The sequence below is a fragment of the Nomascus leucogenys genome, chromosome 7b (assembly GCF_006542625.1).
Source record: "Nomascus leucogenys isolate Asia chromosome 7b, Asia_NLE_v1, whole genome shotgun sequence".
Taxonomy (NCBI): domain Eukaryota; kingdom Metazoa; phylum Chordata; class Mammalia; order Primates; family Hylobatidae; genus Nomascus; species Nomascus leucogenys.
This window is the reverse complement of record NC_044387.1, coordinates 44,055,473-44,075,883: the sequence shown is the minus strand read 5'-3', so window position 1 is coordinate 44,075,883 and position 20,411 is coordinate 44,055,473. Positions and strand designations below refer to the sequence as shown.

Below are 20,411 nucleotides of genomic sequence, written 5' to 3'. Positions count from 1 at the left end.
CAATGTATTGGCAAACAGCACCCAGGCTGTGCAAATGCCATTCATGAGGGCAGGGATAGCGGTGGGAAGGTCCTATGGCTCCCTGTCCTGTGTCCTGCCTCCTCATGGAGGAACCCCAGGGACTCTGTGGTTGCAGCAGCCTTAGGGAGGGCACGGTCTGCCAGGTCAAGTTCTCTTGATGGTCTCTCTTTCCCTGGTTTTTGTGGTTTTCATAGGGAGAAGTGATATCTTGTCCTTACCTATCACAAGGTTCATGGCTGACATTCCTATAAAAATGTATTATAATAAATTAACAAAAGTGTGTATGACAGAAACCATTTTCCCTTAAGGAGCTTGCACATACAGAGAGTTAGAGAAGGACCCAGGGCTAACCAGTGTGGCAGTTTCTTTTTTCTTTTTTGAGACAGAGTCTTGCTCTTGTTGCCCAGGATGGAGTGCAATAGCGCAATCTCAGCTCACTGCAACCTTCACCTCCTGGGTGGATTCTCCTGCCTCAGCCTCCTGAGTAGCTGAGATTACAGGCATGCGCCACCATGCCTGGCTAATTTTGTATTTTTAGTAGAGACAGGGTTTCTCCATGTTGGAGAAACTGGTCTCAAACTCCTGATCTCAGGTGATCTGCCCGCCTTGGCCTCCCAAAGTGCTGGGATTACAGGCATGAGCCACCACGCCCCACCACATGTGGCACAGTTTCAAAGTGCAGAATGGCGGCATCTGTTGAGGGAAAGTATCCCGGGAAGGCCTTCCAAGGAGCTAGAACTTGAGAAAGAGCTTGAAAGATGGAGAATCATATTTATTTACTTAAAAATATTTATTTATTTATTTACTTATTTATTTATTTTAGAGACAGGATCCGGCTCTGTTGCCCAGGCTGGAGTGCAATGGCATGATCTTTGCTCACTGCAGCCTCAACGGATTCTCCCACCTCAGCCTCCTGGGTAGCTGGGACTATAGGCATGAGTCACAAGCAGGGCTAATTTTTGTGGAGATGCCATGTTGCCCAGGCTGGTCTCAAATTCCTGAGCTCAAGCAATCCACCCACTTCAGCCTCCCGAAGTGCTGGGATTACAGGCATGAGCCACCACACCCAAACAAAATGTGTTATTTTACTACCTCTACTTTTAACATATATCAGTCACTTTAGAACATCTAGAAACATATTTCCAAAAAGTATTTAGCATTGTCAACTCTACATACAATAGTGAGGAATGAAGTGCACACACAAGACTAATTAGAATATGAAATGCCTTCTAAACACTCCCAGTCTGGCATGGAACCCTCCTTTCTTCCTCCTCATATCCCCCTCCGTGTCCTCTAACCCAGTGAACACACGTGGATGTGTGGCTCTGGGGTAGCTTCCAGGTGTGGTCTAACAATTTCCTTTCAAAAAATCATTTCCAGAAAACGTTCATGTTCTATGACTGTTTTTAAACAAGTGGGCATTTACAAGATGCGTGATCTCCTAACTCTACGCTACCATTGTGGACCACTTCTTTAATCTAGAGGGGCTAGATGGCGCCAGCGTTCCCTTTCAGAAGGCTAGGGAGTGGTGAGAGCGGCTTTCCACCCTGTATACCCGGGCCCTCTGGAAAGGCCAGTGAGCTCTCCCACAGGGTGGCGGCACTTCCAGTGGACGGGTGCGGCGCGTCCTTCTACCGTCCCTCCCTCCCACAGCTCAGCCTGGGCACCAGGACCAGTCGCCCGCCCCCGCGTCCACCACCGGGCAGCGCAGGTCCTCCCGGCAAAGCCTTTGTCCACGTGGCCAGGAGTAGGTAGGCTCACCAGGGACTAGGTAGGCTCGCCCAGCCGGCGGCGGTCACCTCCTGCCGGCTCCGCGCTGCTCCGAGGCCTGAAGCGGTGCCTCCACACCCCGAAGGGCCGAGGACCCGCGCTTCCCGCCCTCCACACCCCGAAGACTCCGGGGGCCCCGCGCTTCCCGCCTTCCACAGTCCTATGGCCCTGGATTCCACGATTCCTGCCCTCCACAGTCGGAAGGCCTCGGGCGCCGCGCTTCCCGCCCTCCACAGCCCGAAGGGACCCCGGCTTGGTGGGGAGCAAGCCTAGCAGAGTTGGGCCGGCGACCGGCGGCCGGCGGGGTCCGGGCTGGGAGAGGCCGCCGCCACGTCGGCGAGGTGGGGAGAGGCTCAGGGCCCCTCTTCAACTTCAGGACCACTTGAGGGTGCGCGGCCCCAGCGGGGCCTCCGGGTCCGCGTCCACGTGGAAGGAGGCGGCGCAGTCCAGGCCCAGCTCACCCGCCTCTAACCGGCTCTGCAGAAATGCTTTCTGTTTTTCAATTCCAGACGTTTTTGCTTTCTCGTTTACATTTTGATCCCGGATCCTTCTCAGATTCATCTGCATCAGGGCTGAGGTGCGGAGTCAGGGATAATTTTTTTTCTGTGGATGTGCAGTTGGCCCAGCGCTGTTTACTGAAAGCTATGCTCTCCCCGAGCTGCACCAGCTGTTGCCTCCTGTCAGGTGGGACCATATCTTCGTGTCTGTCTGGGACTCCTGTTTGCTTCATTGGTCTGAGAATATGTCCCTGTGCGACCCTTCAGGATCTTAGTTGCCTCAGCTTTAAAACAAGTGCTGCTCTCTAGCAGTGAAATCCCCCAGCTGGGTTCTTCTTTTTCAGGGTCGCCTTGTCTGCCCAGGGGTCTTTGATTTTCCATGTCCATTGGAGAATCATCTTCAATGTGCACAAAAATGCTGGGATTTTGAGTTAGATTCCACGGAATCTGTACATCAAATCAGGGAGATTTGGCATTAAAATATTGAGTCTTCCAATCCGTGAACACGATCTATTCCTCCATTAATCTAGATATTCTTTAATTTTTTCTCAGTGATATTTTGTGTGTTTGAAATGCTTGTTTCCCGGTGCCATTAAAAAAAAAAAAGTGCTTGAACATTAAGTTTCTCAGCAAGGCCCCTTTTCTGCAGAAAGAGTACACTCCCAATCAGTTTCGTCAGGAGAGTACACCAAACAAAGGAGACAGGGTCATTTATAACCTGACGAGTCCACCCTATTGCTGTGTCCAGGTTTCCATTGGCTGGAACAGGACCTCATATTCTGTATTTGTCCCGATTGGCTAGCAACTTAGAACTTTTAAAAAGAGGCAAAGACAGAGGAGAACCAAGGAAGGAGGAAGAAGGAGGAAGTAACTTGTGGAATGGTGAGAGAGGTAAAAACACCTTCAAATAAGGAAGAGGAAGAGGATATGACCTAATGCTTGCTTGGACCAGTAGAAGCATGCCAGGGCAAATATTTAGGCTAAGTTGTGGGAGCTAAGAACATAAAGTACATTGATTTCTTTCTTACAGCTAGCAGATATTTAAGAATGTTAGCACAGGTCTTTGACTAAATTTTGCTTCTAAGAGAAGTTATTATTTATTCCTAATTAGATGAGGAGGAAAGTCTTTGAAGAGCAACCTCTACTTTACTTTTCACATGTGTTTTATATTTTTCAGGGTAGAGTCTTGCGTATCTTTCATTAGTTTTATTCCTAGGTGTTTTTTTTGGTTTGAGTACTATTGTAAATGCTCTTTTCAAAAGTTTAGTTTCTAATTGTTATTGTCAGAATGTAGAGTGCCATGGATTTTTTTGGGGGGATGGGTATTTATTTTAATTGTGATAAAATATACGCAACTTAAAGTTTGCCATTTAAACCTTTTTCTTTTGGAGATGGAGTCTTGCTCTTATTGCCCAGGCTGGAGTGCAGTGGTGCGATCTTGGCTCACTGCAACCTCTGTCTCCTGGGTTCAAGCATTTCTCCTGCCTCAGCCTCCCAAGTAGCTGGGATTACAGGCACACACCACTGTGTCTGGAATTGGTTCCTTCCAGTGGGTTCTTGGTCTTGCTGACTTGAAGAATGAAGCCGCAGACCTTCGTGGTGAGTGTTACAGCTCTTAAAGGTGGTGTGTCCGGAGTTCGTTCCTTCAGATGTGTCCAGAGTTTCTTCCTTCTGCTGGGTTTGTAGTCTCGCTGACTTCAAGAATGAAGCTGCGGACCTTCATGGCGAGTGTTACGGCTCCTAAAGGAGGTGTGGACCCAAAGAGTGCAAAATTTATTGTGAAGAGCAAAAGAACAAAGCTTCCACAGCATGGAAAGGGATCCCAGTGGGTTGTGGCTGCTGGCTGGGGTGGCCAGCTTTTCTTCCTTTATTTGGCCCTGTCCACATCCTGCTGATTGGTCCATTTTACAGAGCACTGGTCCATTTTACAGAGCACTGACTGGTCCATTTTACAGAGTGTTGTTTGGTGTGTTTACAATCGTTTAGCTAGACAGAGTGCTGATTGGTGTGTTTACAATCCTTTAGCTAGACACAGAGCGCTGATTCATGTGTTTTTACAAAGTGCTGATTGGTGCATTTACAATCCTTTAGCTAGACACAAAGCGCTGATTGGTGCATTTTTACAGAGTGCTGATTGGTGCATTTACAATCCTTTAGCTAGATGCAGAGCACTGATTGGTGCATTTTACAATCCTCTTGTAAGACAGAAAAGTTCTCCAAGTCCCCACCCGACCCAGAAGTCCAGCTAGCTTCACCTCTCACCACCATGACCAGCTAATTTTTGTGTTTTTAGTAGAGATGGGGTTTTGCCATGTTGGCCAGGCTGGTTTCGAACTTCTGAACTCAGGTGATCCACCCACCTTGGCCTCCCAAAGTGCTGGGATTACAGGTGTGAACCACTGCACCCAGCCCATTTAAACCTTTTTTTTTTTTTTTTTTGAGAGGAAGTCTTGCTCTGTCACCCAGGTTGGAGTGCAGTGGCATGATGTCAGTTCACTGCAACCTCCACCTCCTGGGTTCTCTTGCTTCAGTGTCTCTTGCTGAAGCTTCTCTTGCTGAAGCGATTCTCTTGCTTCAGCCTCCCGAGTAGCTGGGACTACAGGCATGCACCACTGTGCCCGGCTAATTTTTGTATTTTTAGTAGAGACAGGGTTTCACCATGTTGGCCAGGCTGGTCTTGAACTCCTGACCTCATTATCTGCCTGCCTTAGCCTCCCAAAGTGCTGGGATTACAGGCGTGAACCACCATGCCTGGCCCATTTAAACCGTTTTTAAGTGCACAGTTCGGTGGCTTTAAGAACATTCACATTGTTGTGCAACCATGCAATTGATATTTAATATCAGCTTTGTTGAGGTAAAATTGACATGTGCAGCTCAAGGAGATCTGATAAATGCATGCAGCCACAAAGTCACTGCAACAATGAAGATACAGAGCGTTTCCAGCACCCTCAAATTTCCCATGTGCCCTTTTACGGCTCATGCCCAGCAGCCTCCTTCCCGGCCCTCAGCATCCACAGATCTGCTTTCTCACACCATCATTTTGCTTTTGCTATTATTTCAGGTGAAGAATCTCACCACAGGTATCTTTTGTGTCTGTCTCCTTTTAATGTAAAGCTGTTGAGAGTTACCCACGTTCCTGTGTGCATCAGTAACTTGTTCTTTTTCATTAGTGAATATATTCCACTGTATGGATGTATACCACACTTTATTACATTTATCAGCTGAAGGCCAGGTGGGCTGCTGTCAGTTTGTGGGGAGCAGAAGGAAGTGTTGGGGTGATCAGACCCAACACCAGGTCGTGGGGGCAACGAAGTCTGGCAGAGTCAAAGGAATGAGAAAAAGACAGTTTTAGAGAGAAAGTGGGACCAGGGGCCATCGCGAGTGTGGAGGCTGTGAAGGCCCCCAGCTCTGGGAGCCCACGCTATTTATTGGTGTTCAAACAAAGAAACAGGTGGTGAATGTGGGGGTTGAAAGGAAACAGTGTATCAAGTGAATGTGAAACATATGGCTGCTTGAGATCATGGGAGTGCTAGAAGCAAGGAGCCAGCAAGTCTAGCAGACATGCAAGCCCTGCCTCAGCTTCTCTCCTAACACTCAGTTTTTCTCCCAACATGCCCCCCTTCTCTCACAGCTATCATTATTACTAGCATAAGGCAGCCTGTTTTTAAAATTAATTGAGCAAGGCAGCTGCAGGCTGCACAGCCCTTAATTGCCAGTTGGTGATCCAGCTTCATTTTTCTTATCCCTTATTCAAAATGAAGTTGCTCTGGCTTGAATGCTTCCTACATATCTCCCTTTTCCCTTTGACAAGAGGACACTTAATCCTAGGGGTTGCAGAAGGATGAAGGTCCATCTTCTGTCTTCATGCTGAATAGGGGCGACAATACTCCTGCCTACCTATTAGGGTCTCTTGTATTCAGGGGAGAGAGGAGTTCAGTCAGAAAGCATTGATTCATTAAGCATCTATCAGTAAAACCCTGGCACTCCAGAAGTTTCTCAGCATGGCTCATACTGGGGGAAACCGGTCCATGGTTGGGATCCATGGGTCCTTTCAGTCTCCTATTTCATGGTTGTACACATCTTGAGGGCACCTACATGGTTTGTTCATCTGCAAATACACAAGTGTACCCTCACCCCCACGTTAGTAAACCTACTGAAACAGAAGCAAAAACTTTTGTGGCTGTAGCCAGGAGGCATGCCATTGCTGAAGCATTTGTAACTCAGCTTCTGCCTCTTTGGTTAATTACCACAGGGTAAAACTTACTGTTTATAATGAGAAGCAGGCCCCTTCTAACAGAAGGCACAGAGAAAGCAAACCAAGGCTTAAAAGCAATCCTTAAACCTTCAATTTGCACTGTACAGATGGGTCCACTAGATGCTGTGGCTCATGACAGATCTTCAGATGGTTGATGGGCACCCACACAGGCACCTGATTGTCACCTGGAGAGACACAAGCAAATCTTCTTCCCCATAAAATTATCTTTCCTTGTTCCCAGCTCTTTGAATGTGCATCCCTCCACCATATTATCTTGTCCAGCCTTTTTATTTTCCTTTTGTCCTGTCAGATGTTGTTCAGCTGCAGTCACGGGTTGATCTTTTTGTAAATTTAAAAAATTTAATGTTAATAAAGCTAAATGCAATTACATATACGCTGTCTTATATTCCTGGTTCCCTCCCTTTTGCTTTTGTATTTGAGTTTTTAAAAGTACAATTAGCTCTTTCCACTATTGCCTGTCCTTGTGAGTTATATAGAATACTCATAGTATGGGTAATATTCCATTGTTGAAAAAATGTAGCCATGGATTTATTACAGTATCTTGGGCCATTATCAGTTTTGATTTTTTTCTGGGATTCCCATAACTGAAAAGCAAGATAAAAGATGTCTTTTAACATGAGCTTTACCTTCCTCTGTTTGACATGTGGCTCAGATAAAATGTGAATAGGTATCTACTGAAAATGAACAAATGACAATTTTCCAAAAGAAAGAATATGTGTTACATCCATCTGCCAGATGGAATTTGGAGATAAACTTCTAGGGTTAACTCCTGTTCCCTGATGTGGCAGATGCAGGACTTGGCAGGCAGAATAGTGTTGCACGATTTCTTTAGCTTGTTTCCATGATGGACCATATCTTTTTCTAAGGCCTGGGGCATTAAGATGGGTTAAATAATGAAATGTTTGTGCATCAGCAAAGGCTGCAGACACCAATGCATCTGCCCTTTGAATAAGTTTAGTTAAAGGGCCAGGGAGGTTAGTATGTGCTCTCTTATGAGTGATATAGAAAGGGGAATGCCTTTGTTGTATTGCTTGCTGTAAAGAATGAAATAAAAGATTAAGTTGTTCATCAGTCACATTTCGAACTAAGGCACATTCAATATTTTGTGAGGCTTGCACTACATAGGCTGAATCAGAAACAATGTTTACTGGTTGTTTAAAAGTTTTTAACATTGTTATCACAACCATAAGTTCAGCTCTTTGAGCAGAAGCAAAGTTAGTTTGAAAAACTTGCTGTTGAGGTCCTGCAAATGAGGCTTTTTCCATTACTAGATCCATCAGTAAAAACAGTAATGGCCCCTTCAATAGGGGCTTTTTGAGTAATAGAAGGCAAGATCCAGGATGTTAATTTTAGAAACTGGAAGATTTTAGACTTAGGATAATGATTATCAAGAATGCCAACAAAACTGGCCAAATTAACCTGCCATTCTTGGGAATTAATATAGGCTTGTTGAATTTGTTGTTTAGTTAATGGAAATATAATCTGATTTGGATCATATCCCATTAGCTTTGTTGTGTGCAGCCTCGCTTGTCCTACTAGTGCAGCAATTTGATCTAAGTACAGAGTAAGCGTTTTGGTTGTATTGTGAGGTAGAAAAAGCCACTCAACCAGATCATCCTGTTGAACTATAACTCCTGTAGGTGAATGCTTAGTAGGAAAAACTAAAAACTGTAATGTCTGTATTGGATTAATCCATTCTACTTATGCTTGCTGAATTTTTTCCTCAATTAATTGAAGTTCCTTCAATGCTTCTTTGGACAGGGAGTGTTTACTGTTAAGGTTAGAATCACCTTGTAAAGTAGAAAAGAGGTTAGGCATAGCATAGGTAGGAATGCCTAAAGTTGGACGGATCCAATTAATGTCTCCTAATCATTTTTGGAAATCATTTAAGGTTTCTACATTATCTCTTTGGCTTTGAACTTTTTGAGGCTTAATAGCACTTTGCTCTACCTTTATTCCTAGATATTGAAAGGGAATAGAAGTTTGGATTTTATCGGGGGCTATAATTAACCCTGCCACATTTATAGCCGTTTCTGTTTGTAGCACAACATCAATTCTTCCCTAGTTTCAGCTTCACACAGAATATCATCCATGTAATGGATAACATAACATTTTTTGAACTGTTCTCTAGCTGGCTTAATAGCTTTCCTAAGTTTGACAAATAGGCTATTCAGCATGCCTTGTGGTAGTACTTTCCAATAGTATCTGTCCACTGGTTCTTTATTATTTATGGCAGGAACAGTAAAAGAGAATTTTTCATAATCTTAGGCAGCTAAAGGAATGGTAAAAAAAGTAATCCTTTATATCTATCACTATGAGAGGCCAGTATTTTGGAATCATTGTTGGGGAGGGCAGCCCCGGTTGTAGCATGCCCATGGGTTGAATCACAGCATTAACAGCCCTTAAATCTGTTAACATTCTTCATTTCCCTGGTTTTTTCTTAATGACAAATACAGGAGAATTCCAAGGGGAGAAAGTAGGCTCTATATGTCCCTTTTGCAATTGTTCCTGCACCAGTTCTTTTAAAGCCTCCAGTTTTTCCTGTTTCAGTGGCCATTGCTCCACCCAAACTGGTTTGGCAGCTAGCCAAACAAGAGGAATGGGAGCCAGAGGCTCAACAGTGGCTGCTGCTAAAAATGATACCACAATCTCGTCCGATCTGTTTGCCTTTTTAATTCTAAAGGTTCTGATTGGCCATTTTTATCTTTTCCTAGTCCTTTTCCTGGGCGATATCCCATATTTCTCATCATTTGTTTACTATTATTACCATATTGAAACGTAGGAATAGATATTTTAGCATCCTATTGTTGCAATAAGTCTCTACCCCATAAATGGACAGGAATAGGTGTAATGATAGGTTGGATTGTCCCTTCCTGACCATCCGGCCCTTGACATGGTAAAATCAAAAGAACTCTGAAAAACTTCTGAGGCAGCTCCTACTCCAACAATACCAATGGATGCCTTTTGCTTAGGCCAGTGCTGGGGCCATTGATTTATAGCAATAATAGAGACATCAGCTCCAGTATCTACTAGTCATTCAAAATCTTTTCCCTGAATAGTTACTATGCAAATAGGTCTTTTGTCAGACACTTGATTAACCCAATACACAGCCTTTCCTGCTGGATTAGTATTACCAAAGCCTCCTGTTCTTTTCACTGTGCTCCTTCCTAGTTTCATGTAAGGTAACAGCAACAACTGAGCAATTATTTCTCCTGGGGAGGCAGACCATGGAGTTGAGGAACTAATAACTAACTGAATTTCTCTGGTATAAGCAAAGTCAATTATTCCCATATGCAGAGTGACATCTTTTAAATTTAGAGTAGGCCTTCCATGTAATAGACTGACTTTTCCTGAGGGTAAGGGTCCCCTAATTCCCATGGGGACCTTCTTTGGTGGCTCCCCAGGAAGTAAGGAGACAGGAATTGTGCTGTAGAGGTCTATGGCAGCACTGCTTGCTGAGGTGGGGGACAATTGTTGTACATTTGTAAGGGCACTGGCTGTCCAGGTATGCCTCTGTCTTGAACCCTTCTTCCCATTTCCCAAAAGAGGTTGTCCATTTTTGCTAAATTTAGAATGACACTGACTTGCCCAGTGGTTGCCTTTCTTACACTGGGGACATAAACCAGGACTTTTCTGTTGATTGATGGTAGTAGTTTTTGCCTTTTGATTTCCTTTTTTACATTCCTTTCTTGTGTGTCAAAATTGTCCACAATTAAAGCAAGAGCCTGAGAAATGGGGCATATTCTTTCCTACTCTTAATCCAGCCATAGCCTGAGATAAAAGAGTAGCCTTATGTAAGTTACCTCCAATGCCATTGCAAGCCTTAATATATTCGGCTAAATAAGCCTTCCCTCTCAGGGGTCTAATAGCAGTTTGACACTCTGCATTAGCATTATCTTATGCAAGAAGCTGTATTACAACACCCTGAGCTGTTTTGTCAGTTATGGCTTTATACACAGCCTCTTGGAGCTGAGCAATAAAATCAATATATGGTTCTTTGGGTCCTTGTCAGATAGAAGCATATTTTTCTCCTGTAACATTTATCCTTTCCCATGCCTGTAAGCACACAAAGTGCAGCTGAACAATGGCAACATCCTCCATTACTGCTTGATTTTCTAACCAACCCCAATTAGGGCCTATTCTCATTAACTGTTCAAAGGAAACAGGCACAGGTCGCTGCACTTGTGTGTTTTCCCTTGCCTGAGTTTGAGCTTCATCAGCCCACCAGGTTTTAAACTGCAAGTACTGAGATGGAGTGAGAACAGATTTTGTCAAAGTATCCCAATCATATGGTATTAATCTATTATCAAGAGCCATATTTTTTTTAATAAAGTTTGCACAAAAGGAGAGTTAGGTCCGTATTGATTAATGGCTTGCTTAAATTCCTTTAGTAACTTAAAAGGAAAAACGGTCCAATTAGCTATATTCTGTCCTCCCTGCTGGATTATAGTAACAGGAAATTGCCATGCTTCAAGGTCTCCCTCAGCTCTAGCTTTTTGAATAGAATTTTGTATAGCATCACCAATTGCTCCAGGTTTTAATGTTGCAACTACAGGAGCAGTAAGTTTTTCAGCTAATTTATTTTCTCACCCATTAAGGGGAGAGAGAGGAGGTGGCCATTCACTTAATTCAGCAGGTGGAGCCAACGGGCTAGTAAAACATACCTTTTTTAGTTTTCCCTTCTTTAATCTCCTCCAGTAGCTGCTCCTCACACTCAGAATCTGAAGTTAGTTTTTTACACTCGTCCTCTTCTTCATCTGAATCTATGTCATCAAACCAATTCTCTCCCATCCATCCAACTCCATAGTCCCTTGTTCAGGAAACCATGGGCAAAACTTCTTTACTGTACTAAAGAGTGATAACAAATTCTGAGTACTAACTTTCACTTCCCCTCTTCATAATAAATGCCTTAAGAAATTTAAATAAGCAGAATGTCTGCTTTCACTTTGTCCCATTGTTACCCTGGTTCTTCCGAGCACTTAGCTTTCCCACTGAGCTTCTTTTAGATGTCCTTGGGTGCCCTTTGACAGTGCGTCCTCTGCTTTCACACGCTGTATTGCTCCTTCACTGCGGTTTTGTCACCCATGTTGGGCAGCCAGGAATGTTGGGGTTATCAGACCCAACAGCAGGTATTGGGTGCGATGAAGTCTGGCAGAGTCAAAGGAATGAGAAAAAAAGACAGTTTGAGAGAGAAAGTAGGACCAGGCAGTCATTGTGAGTGTGGAGGCTGCAAAGGCCCCCAGCTCTGGAAGCCCACGCTATTTACTGGTGCTCAAAGAAAGAGGTGGTGAGAATGTGGAGGTTGAAAGGAAACAGTGTATCAAGTGAATGAGAAACATATGGCTGCTTGAGATAATGGGAGTGCTAGAAGCAAGGAGCCAGCAAGTCTAGCAGACATGCAAGCCCTGCCTCAGCTTCTCTCCCAACACTCAGCTTTTCTCCCAACAGGAAGCTGCTGGAACATTCTTGTACACATTGTTTTGTACAAATCTGCTTTCATTTGTCTTGGATAAACACCTAAGGGAAGTATCACTAGGTCCTATGTTTGACTTTATAAGGAACTCTTAAACTGCTTTCCACAGTAGCTGTGCCATTTTGTGTGTCTGCCAGCAGCACGTGACACTTCCGCCTGCCCTGTAGCCTTACCAGAAATCTTTTGATTTCACCTCTTCCAGTAGGGATGCAGTTATTATATCATCGTGGTTTCAATGTGCATTTCCCTAATGAAGAACGATGTTCCACATCTTTTCATTAACTTTTTTGCCATTTTGTCTATCTTCTCTGGTCAAGTGTCTGGTCAAACCTTTTACCATTAAAAAAGTTTAACTGGGGCCAGGCGCGGTGGCTCATGCCTGTAATCCCAGCACTTTGGGAGGCCAAGGTGGGTGGATCACCTAAGGTCGGGAGTTTGAGACCAACCTGACCAACATGGAGAAACCCCATCTCTACTAAAAATACAAAATTAGCTGGGCGTGGTGGCGCATGCTTGTAATCCCAGCTACTCTGGAGGCTGAGGCAGGAGAATCGCTTGAACCTGGGAGGCAGAGGTTGCAGTAAGCCAAGATCTCACCATCGCACTCCAGCCTGGGCAACAAGAGCGAAACTCCGTCTCAAAAAAAAAAAAAAAAAATTTAACTGGGCTGGGTGCTGTGGCTCACAGCTGTAATCTGAGCACTTTGGGAGGCCTAGACAGGTGGATCACTTTAGGTCAGGAGATCAAGACCAGCCTGGCCAACATGGCGAAACACTGTCTTCACTAAAAATACAAAAATTAGCTGGTTGTGGTGGCACGTGCTTGTAGTCCCAGCTACTTGGGAGGCTGAGGTAGGAGAAACACCTGAACCCAGGAGGTGGAGGCTGCAGTGAGCCAAGATTGCACCACTCTACTCAAGCCTGGGCAACAGAGCAAAACTGAGTCTTAAAAAAAAAGTTAAACTGTTTTCTTATTGATTTATAAGATATAAGCCAGCTGTGGTGGTGTGTGCCTCTTGTCCCAGCTACTTGGGAGACCAAGGCAGGAGGATTGCTTGAAACTTGAGCTCAGGAGTGTAAGGTCAGCCTGGGCAACATAGTGAGACTCTGTGTATAAGAGATAAACAAAAATTTAAAAATGCATGTATACCTCACTGTGCCAGGCTGAATGATGGTCCCCCAAAGATGTTCACATCCTAATCTCCAGAACCTGTGAATTTCTGACCTTACCTGGCAAAAGGGACTTTGCAAATGTGATTCAACTAAAGATCTTGAGAGAGGGAGATTATCCTGCATTACTTACGTGGCTCTGGTAATGTAATCACAGGAGTCCTCAAAAGAGGGACTCTGGAGGGCCAGAGTCAAAGATGGAGATGTGGCCACAGAAGCAGAAGTCCATGTGCTATGGGACCATGAGCCAAGGAACTCATGCTGCCTTTAGGAGCTGGGAAAGCCAAGGGAGCAACGTCTCCCAGGAGTCCTAGAACGAGCCAGCCCTGCTGACACTGTGACTTCAGCCTGGCTGAGGGTAACTGTGGACATCGGGCCTCTGTAACTGTAATACGGTTAAGTTTATGTTCGTTGGTGGGATTATGTAGGCACTCTCTGTTTAGTGGAGGACTTGAAGCTATCTCTTCTGACTCTAAGTCTGTGCTGCTTCTGTTCCTACCATTGTTCGGAGTGGAAAGGAGCAGGATAATTCAGGTGGTGGGGACAGTGTGAGGAAGTCCCCAGGTAAACGTGAGTGTTGCAGTCCAGGGAGCAGGCGAGTCTCAGTTACAGCAGAATGTGCTGGGAGAGTGGGAGCTAAGGCCCATTGGGTGGATCCACTAGGCTTTGGAGGCAGAGTTTGGGCTGCAGATGATGAGAATCCATGTAGCAGTTGGAGCACTTAGGGTTATGTCAGAAGGGTCAGGGCCACTGGCTCAGGCAGGAGCAGGTGCTGGGGAGACAGAGCTCGCCTGCCCCCTCACTGGGCTCTGATGGGAGGCATGCATGGTGGGCTGTTCATTATTGAGCAGTGCTGCCCAGGTCCATGGACCAAGCTGCTTTTGTGAATGAGGGGTGGGGAATCCAGGCCAAGGCCATCTCATCTCTCAGGGACCCTCTGGCTCATTGGACATCTCCATCTCTCAATATTCTCCAAACTGTTGCTGGCCTCGCTGAGGATGTTCTGAGCTGGCACTATCATCCTGGGCTGCACTTCACTCCAGTCCACCCGCACTTTACTCTGTTATCCTGCACCCTGAAAAGGTGTTATCAAAGGGGGCCTTGTGCATTGGAAGCCAAGTTCGCCTCTGTCTGGGAGCTGCAAAGTATGCAGTGGTCATCTTTGCTGCTTCTGCCCCGTATGTGGCTCTCTAGTGGTCCTGGAGAAGCAAGTGTGAGATGGATGCCTCGTTTGGTGAGGTTACAGACTTCCTGAGGACCGAACAGTTTTTCTTCCTTTGTGCCATGTCCCACCAAATAGATGATAAACCACTGGAGGGCAGGTACTGTTCGACATGAAAACAAAGTTAATGGTGCCCGATCATTGTTCAGTAAACTTTCCAGGGAAAGGAGTGGAAAGGCCATTTGTTAATTGAAAAGATATTTCCTGTCTAGTGGGGTAGATTCCTAAATTTAGGGCTAAACGTGCCATGCAGGTCTAATTTTCTGCATCGTGCAAAGACAGTCCCTTTTGCTTCTTTTGTGTCCTCCCTTTGCATTTGTTCCATAGACACCTGATGTTTATAGAATGCCCTGTGCAATAGAGATGGAAGATTCTATGGTGAACGATGGGTGATTTTTCTCTGCAGGTGGCTATCTTAGCCACTCCAAGACTTTAACTATCTCTGTGAACATCAATCACAAATCTCCAGCTACAGCCTCAAGCTCCTTCCCCAAGTCTATTTCCTATTTTAGTGGTTAGGCAACATTTGCAAACATTAAGATGCAGACAGTTAGACCTGCAGCCCCAAGAGGAGCTGAGGTAATGCTTCTCTTTGCCAGGAGGGGTGCATGACATCACCTGACCCATTGAAGCAGTGGGCACCATGGGGTTGGGGGATGCTAACAGGCACAGCTGGCCCTCCTCACCCGTGGATTCCACATCTGTGGGTTCTGGATTCAACTGGGGATTCAACCACCTGGGGTAAAAATATTTGAAAAATATTGTGGCTTTACTGAACATGTACAAAATTTTCTTCTTGTCATTATTCCCTGAACAACTATTGACATAGCATTTACATTGAATTAGGTATCAGAAGTAATCTAGAGCTGATTGAAAGTGCATGCAGGTTGTACATAGGTTGTCTGCAAATGCTGCGTTGTTCTCTATCAGGGGCTTGGGCACCTGCAATGTTGGTATCTTCAAGGGAGGGTCCTGGAACCAATCCCCTACGGATACCGAGGAATGACAGTATTTGGGTTTTGATAGAAAGCTGAGAAACCCAGAACATCAGAGATAACCTCTTCACGGTAGGAAGCTGGGTTACAATCCGGAGAAGCCAGTGGTTAACTTCACAGTCATTTTACACACAAGAGCAAAACGTGTTTTACAGCAATGGAGGAAAAACTCAGTGATCGCCCGCTGAAGTGAATAAAAGTTACAGTGATAGTTACAACAACACTCCAATAGGGTATATTAAGAAGGAAGATGTCCTTCAAGAGTTTAGGGTTTGGTCGGGGAGCCAGAGGCTCTCTCAGGATGCACCCTCCTTTGGAAACACTGACCTGGCCCCTGGGCCCATTACATGGGAATAGCGTGTGAGCCGGCAGAGTCCCAGCAACCCCTCAATTCAGTTTGTCTCCTTAGACAGCATCCACCTCCCCAATCCTCCATCAGCTCCTTTTCCAGTTTCCCCCATCCTGCACTTGTTTTTTGCAAGGCAGGGAGGGAGTTGTCTGTGCTTAGGACAATTCCTCATCACATTGCCAGGAGAGGGCAACAGATCACTCTCCCGTCCCAGTTGCTGCCTCGGCGCTGTCCAGGATTCCAGTCATTTTTCAAGGGATGAGTGCTTATGGAATAGGAGACCATTCCAGCCCCATTTTGGCCAGGCACTGGGAATGCAAAGCCGACTGAGATATGGGGTCCCGCTCTGCAGGAGCCCATGGTCTAAGAAGGCGAGGCAGCCATGGAAACAGAAACAAGTCTAAAGAGTGGGGTGAGGCACTGGGGCAGAAGGCTCTTCAGGGGACTGCGGGGTCCCCATGAGGTGGCGAGAGGAGGGGCATCGGAAAACACCCAGCAGGAAGAGGTGCTAGAGCTGAGTCTTGGAAGCAGGTAAGTTTTCCCAGTTCCTAGGCCAGGCAAGGCACCCCAGGCCGAGGAGCTGGGCCTCCCGCGATGCCACAGGGCAGGCTTGGGCTCAAACACAGGGTGCTGGGGCAGGAGGAGCATCTCAGGGAGGGGAGGATCATGGAGGACTGTCCTCCCTGGCCATGCTAAGGAATCTGTACCAGGACCCAAAGGGAACCGGGAAGCCACTGAAGGGTTTCATTAGGAGAAGGACCAACGCAGACCTGCACTTTTAAATGACAGCTTCCTGTTCTGCCTGTGGAGGATGGACATGGCAGGATGGAGAAGGGCAGGCCTGAAGGCCACTGGCCAGGTCAGCTTGGCTTGAACTAGGTAGGAGAGCGACGGTGGTGGTCTGAACTAAGGCAGGAGCAGTGGGAGTGGAAAGCGGGGTGGGCGTGAGGTTTAAATGACAGGTCTTTGGCTGGATGGGGCTGGGCCAGATGAGGGCAGACGTCTTTCAGCTTTCTGGCTTTAATGGCTGGAGTGGGTGCTGGTGGCAGCTGATGAGACAAAGAACACAGGGGAGGAAGACATCTCTGGAGAAGGATTATGAGTTATTGACAAATATGGGGCATTCCCCAGTCCCCCATTTCATTCCCACTATACCCCCTAATCTAGATCCTTGCTATTTTTCACCAGTTCTGAAATAGTGGCTTCTTGTTGGGTCTCACAAAGTCCAGTCTCTCTGTTGGAGGTGCCTGGGAATTCTTGATTTCAATACGTGCTTATGAGCAACCTGTCTGGGGCAGGCACTGTGATGAGTTCCTTCTCCCACAGAGCTTATGGCCTAGTGCAGAGGGAAGGTAGTGAAGGAAGAGACAGACGGTGAAGCTGATGGTTGAAGTCCAGTGTGCAACATGGTCTCATGAGTGAAGAACAGGCTGCAAGGAGAACATTCCAAGTGGGGCCTGCGATCTGGACTTCAGAGTGCCGAGGAGGCTTCTTAAAGGAATGCCATCTGGGCTCAACTGGATGTGCAGGGGCTCCCTGGTGAGGGGGTGGGCTGGCAGCGGGCCAGGGCTGGGGAGAGGGGCTCCTGTGGGGCTGGAAGGGGTGGGTGCAGTGCCTGACCCTGCAGCACAGGACATGAGAAGCAGGCAGCCTCCACTTGAGAGGACAACGGGGGCGGTCAGCAAGGATAACAGTGGCAGGAGGGTTAGCTTGCACCAAGCTGAGTGGGGAATGAGTTGCACCAGGCCTCCTATGAGTGGATGGATCCTCAGGCCTGGAGGGTCCTTCTGAAGGAGACTTCCTAGTCTCTGATAGATTTGGGAATCTGTCAGATTCCCTCTCTCTGGGAAGAGGCTACAAACTCTAGGCTAGGCATAGGCAAATTACAGCCAAGTTTTGTTTTACCAGAACACGCCATGCTCCTTCACGGATGTGTTGTCCATTGTTGCTTTAGTGAGTTGAGTAGCTGCAAGAGACCACGTGTTCTGCAAAGCCTCAAACATTTCCTAACTGGCTCTTCATGGAAAAGGTTTGCTAAGCCCTCCTATAAACTGGCAGGCAGCTTTCCTGAATAGAGTTCAGGCCTGGTCTGCATGTGCTGAGACAGTGAGCCCGTATCCTAAAGCTGGATCTCCCAAAACACACGTCCGTCTCAGGTCTTACAAATCTGTGAATATGCATATGGTCATGTTTCAATGTGCACATGGTGGTGTGTGAACATGCATATGATTGTGCATTAGCATGCATTTGGCCACGTGTAAATGTGCACATGGTTGTGTGAATATGCATATGACTGTGTGTGAACATGCATGTGAACATGCACGTGGTTGTGTATGAATGTGCACATGGCCATGTGATGTGAACTTGAAGGTGCAGTGCCAGGTGGGGATAGGCCTTCCATGAGTGGTCGCTGGGCTTGGCCACTTGCTGCAAGAGGCCTCTTCCTGAATCTTGTCCTAAGCCTGTTAGCCCTTGCTTGGCACCGTGGAGTGACTCTTGCTACTGAATGGGATTCAGATGCCTGAACCTGACCTTCTCCATACAGGGCCCTAGGAGACCATTCCGGCCTCAGTTTCCACCTCTCCCCAAATGCCTGCTTTCTTCAGCCAAACCTGACTACTCCCCACTCTGCACACATTACTTTCTCCACCTTGGTGGCTGAATGCTTTGGGGCCTACCTCTCACATTCTGCTCCCTGTTCTTGTTATTTAGGCTTTTGTCTTGTGTGCTCTGTCAGGTTCTAGGCTTTGTAAGGGTGAATTCCAGGTCTCCACTCATTTATATGTGCCCAGTAGGGCTGGCTCTTGGGAGGGTCTTCATGGTGACTGAGGCCATAGATCCTTTGCACTGTTCCTTGAATTCACTTGGCACTTAAATACTCATCCTGAAATGATGCTTTGAAAGTGATGCTTGCAGTCAATTATGGGTTCACTGTATTATGGATCCCTAGCACCCAATACCTGGCACATAAGAAATGAATGAAAAATAGTGAATGAATGAGTGAATGAACTCAAGTATGCCTACAAGGTGAGAGGAAAGTGATCCTACTCACTAGGTGTGCTAGGAAGGAATTTGGGACTGTTGGCTTTGCTGTTGCATAGTAGGCCTGGGGCTCTGAAGGCTGGCATTTCCTCATTCTAAACCCCAAATTTCAATAAATTACCACCAAGTGGACAAAGGTCCATGGGCCAGAGCTCTTAGTGTGAATAACATATCTTTTTTGGATGTGATTAATGGACAGGGAGTATACAAAACTGAAAACAATGTGTGCTGACTACCTGTAAGCCATGGTTATAAAGCACTCTGTATACATGATCTTATTCAATGCTTGCTACAAACCCGTGAAGAGGATTTTCAGACAAACTTTCTATTCTGGAGCATTTTAAACGAGAGGCTAGTGTAGTGAGCTTTCACTTCCTCATCAGCAGATTCAGATATTTGTTATCTCGTGGTCAATCTTGTTTCATGTACACTCCTGCATGCTTCTCCTCTTCGTCTCTTGTTATTTTATAGCAAATCCCACATATCATATAATTTCCTCCCTGAATGTCTTGGTATATATCTGTAAAAGATAAGGATTCTTGTTTTGTTCTTTCAAGACAAGGTCTCTGTCACCCGGGCTGGAATTCAGTGGCACGATTATGGCTCACTGTGGCCTTGACCTCTCCTGCCTCAGCTTCCTAAGTAGCTGGGACTATAGACCCACGCCACCATGCCCAGCTAATTTTTAATTTTTATTTTAGTAGAGACAGGGTCTTGCTATGTTGCCCGGGCTGGTCTAGAATTCCCAGCTTCAGATGATCTTCCTGCCTCGGCCGCCCAAAATACTGAGATTATAGGTATGAACCACTGTCCTGGTGACAAGAACTCTTTTAAAAACATAATCCCAATACCAAGATCAACCAACCATCCCACACCATTGCTCTTTAATATTGTCAACTCTCCTGCTAGCTCCAAATTTCCAGTAATTTCATATATTTTTTGTTTGTTTGAATCAGGATCCAAATAAAGTCTCTCTTTTGGATTGTTTCATTCATATCTTAGCTTTTTTTGATACTGAAAGCTTCCCTATTTGATCTCTTTTTTGTCTCTTGCAGTTTATTTATTGAATAAATTAGGCAGTTTCCCCATAGTTTGGATTATGTTAACTGTATTCTCATTATGCTGTTTCTCATAGTTTGAATTTGGCTATTTGTATCCTTGTGATGTTGATTAACTTGTTCTTCACTTTGTTCTAGTTTTTATAAATTAGTAGTTTGATCTGAAAGCTTGATCAGATTCAGGTTGGATTTGGGGGGTCAAGGCAAAAAGACTGTGCTAGGTTCTTCCAGCAGGGGGTGTCTACTGTCTGGCCATCTTTTTTTTTTTTATGATGTTAACAGCCATTGATAAATTATGGATTGAACAATGATGGTATTGTTATATCATTCCTTCTTCATTTATGAGCTGCCATACTTCCAGAAAGAGATATTGCTACCCGAGAAGGGCCTTGCATGAAGGAAAAAAAAAGTAAATATAAAAAAGAGATGTAGCTTCTTATAAATTATTGTGTTACCCAGTTGTACAATTTAGATAGAAAAGGCCAGTTAGTGGCTTGATTTGTTCTTTTTGTTTACCATTTTTCAAAATCATGGTCTGT

The 20,411-nt window shown here is 45.6% G+C and overlaps 1 long non-coding RNA gene across 1 annotated transcript; it reads right to left on the bottom strand.

Annotated features, from left to right (window-relative positions):
* Positions 1-15,531: 15,531 nt before the first annotated feature.
* Positions 15,532-19,418, bottom strand: LOC115835964. The gene is made up of 2 exons (XR_004030944.1): positions 17,678-19,418; positions 15,532-16,821 (listed from the first exon to the last, which is right to left on the bottom strand). It is a non-coding gene; the product is annotated as an uncharacterized LOC115835964 (long non-coding RNA).
* Positions 19,419-20,411: the final 993 nt, after the last annotated feature.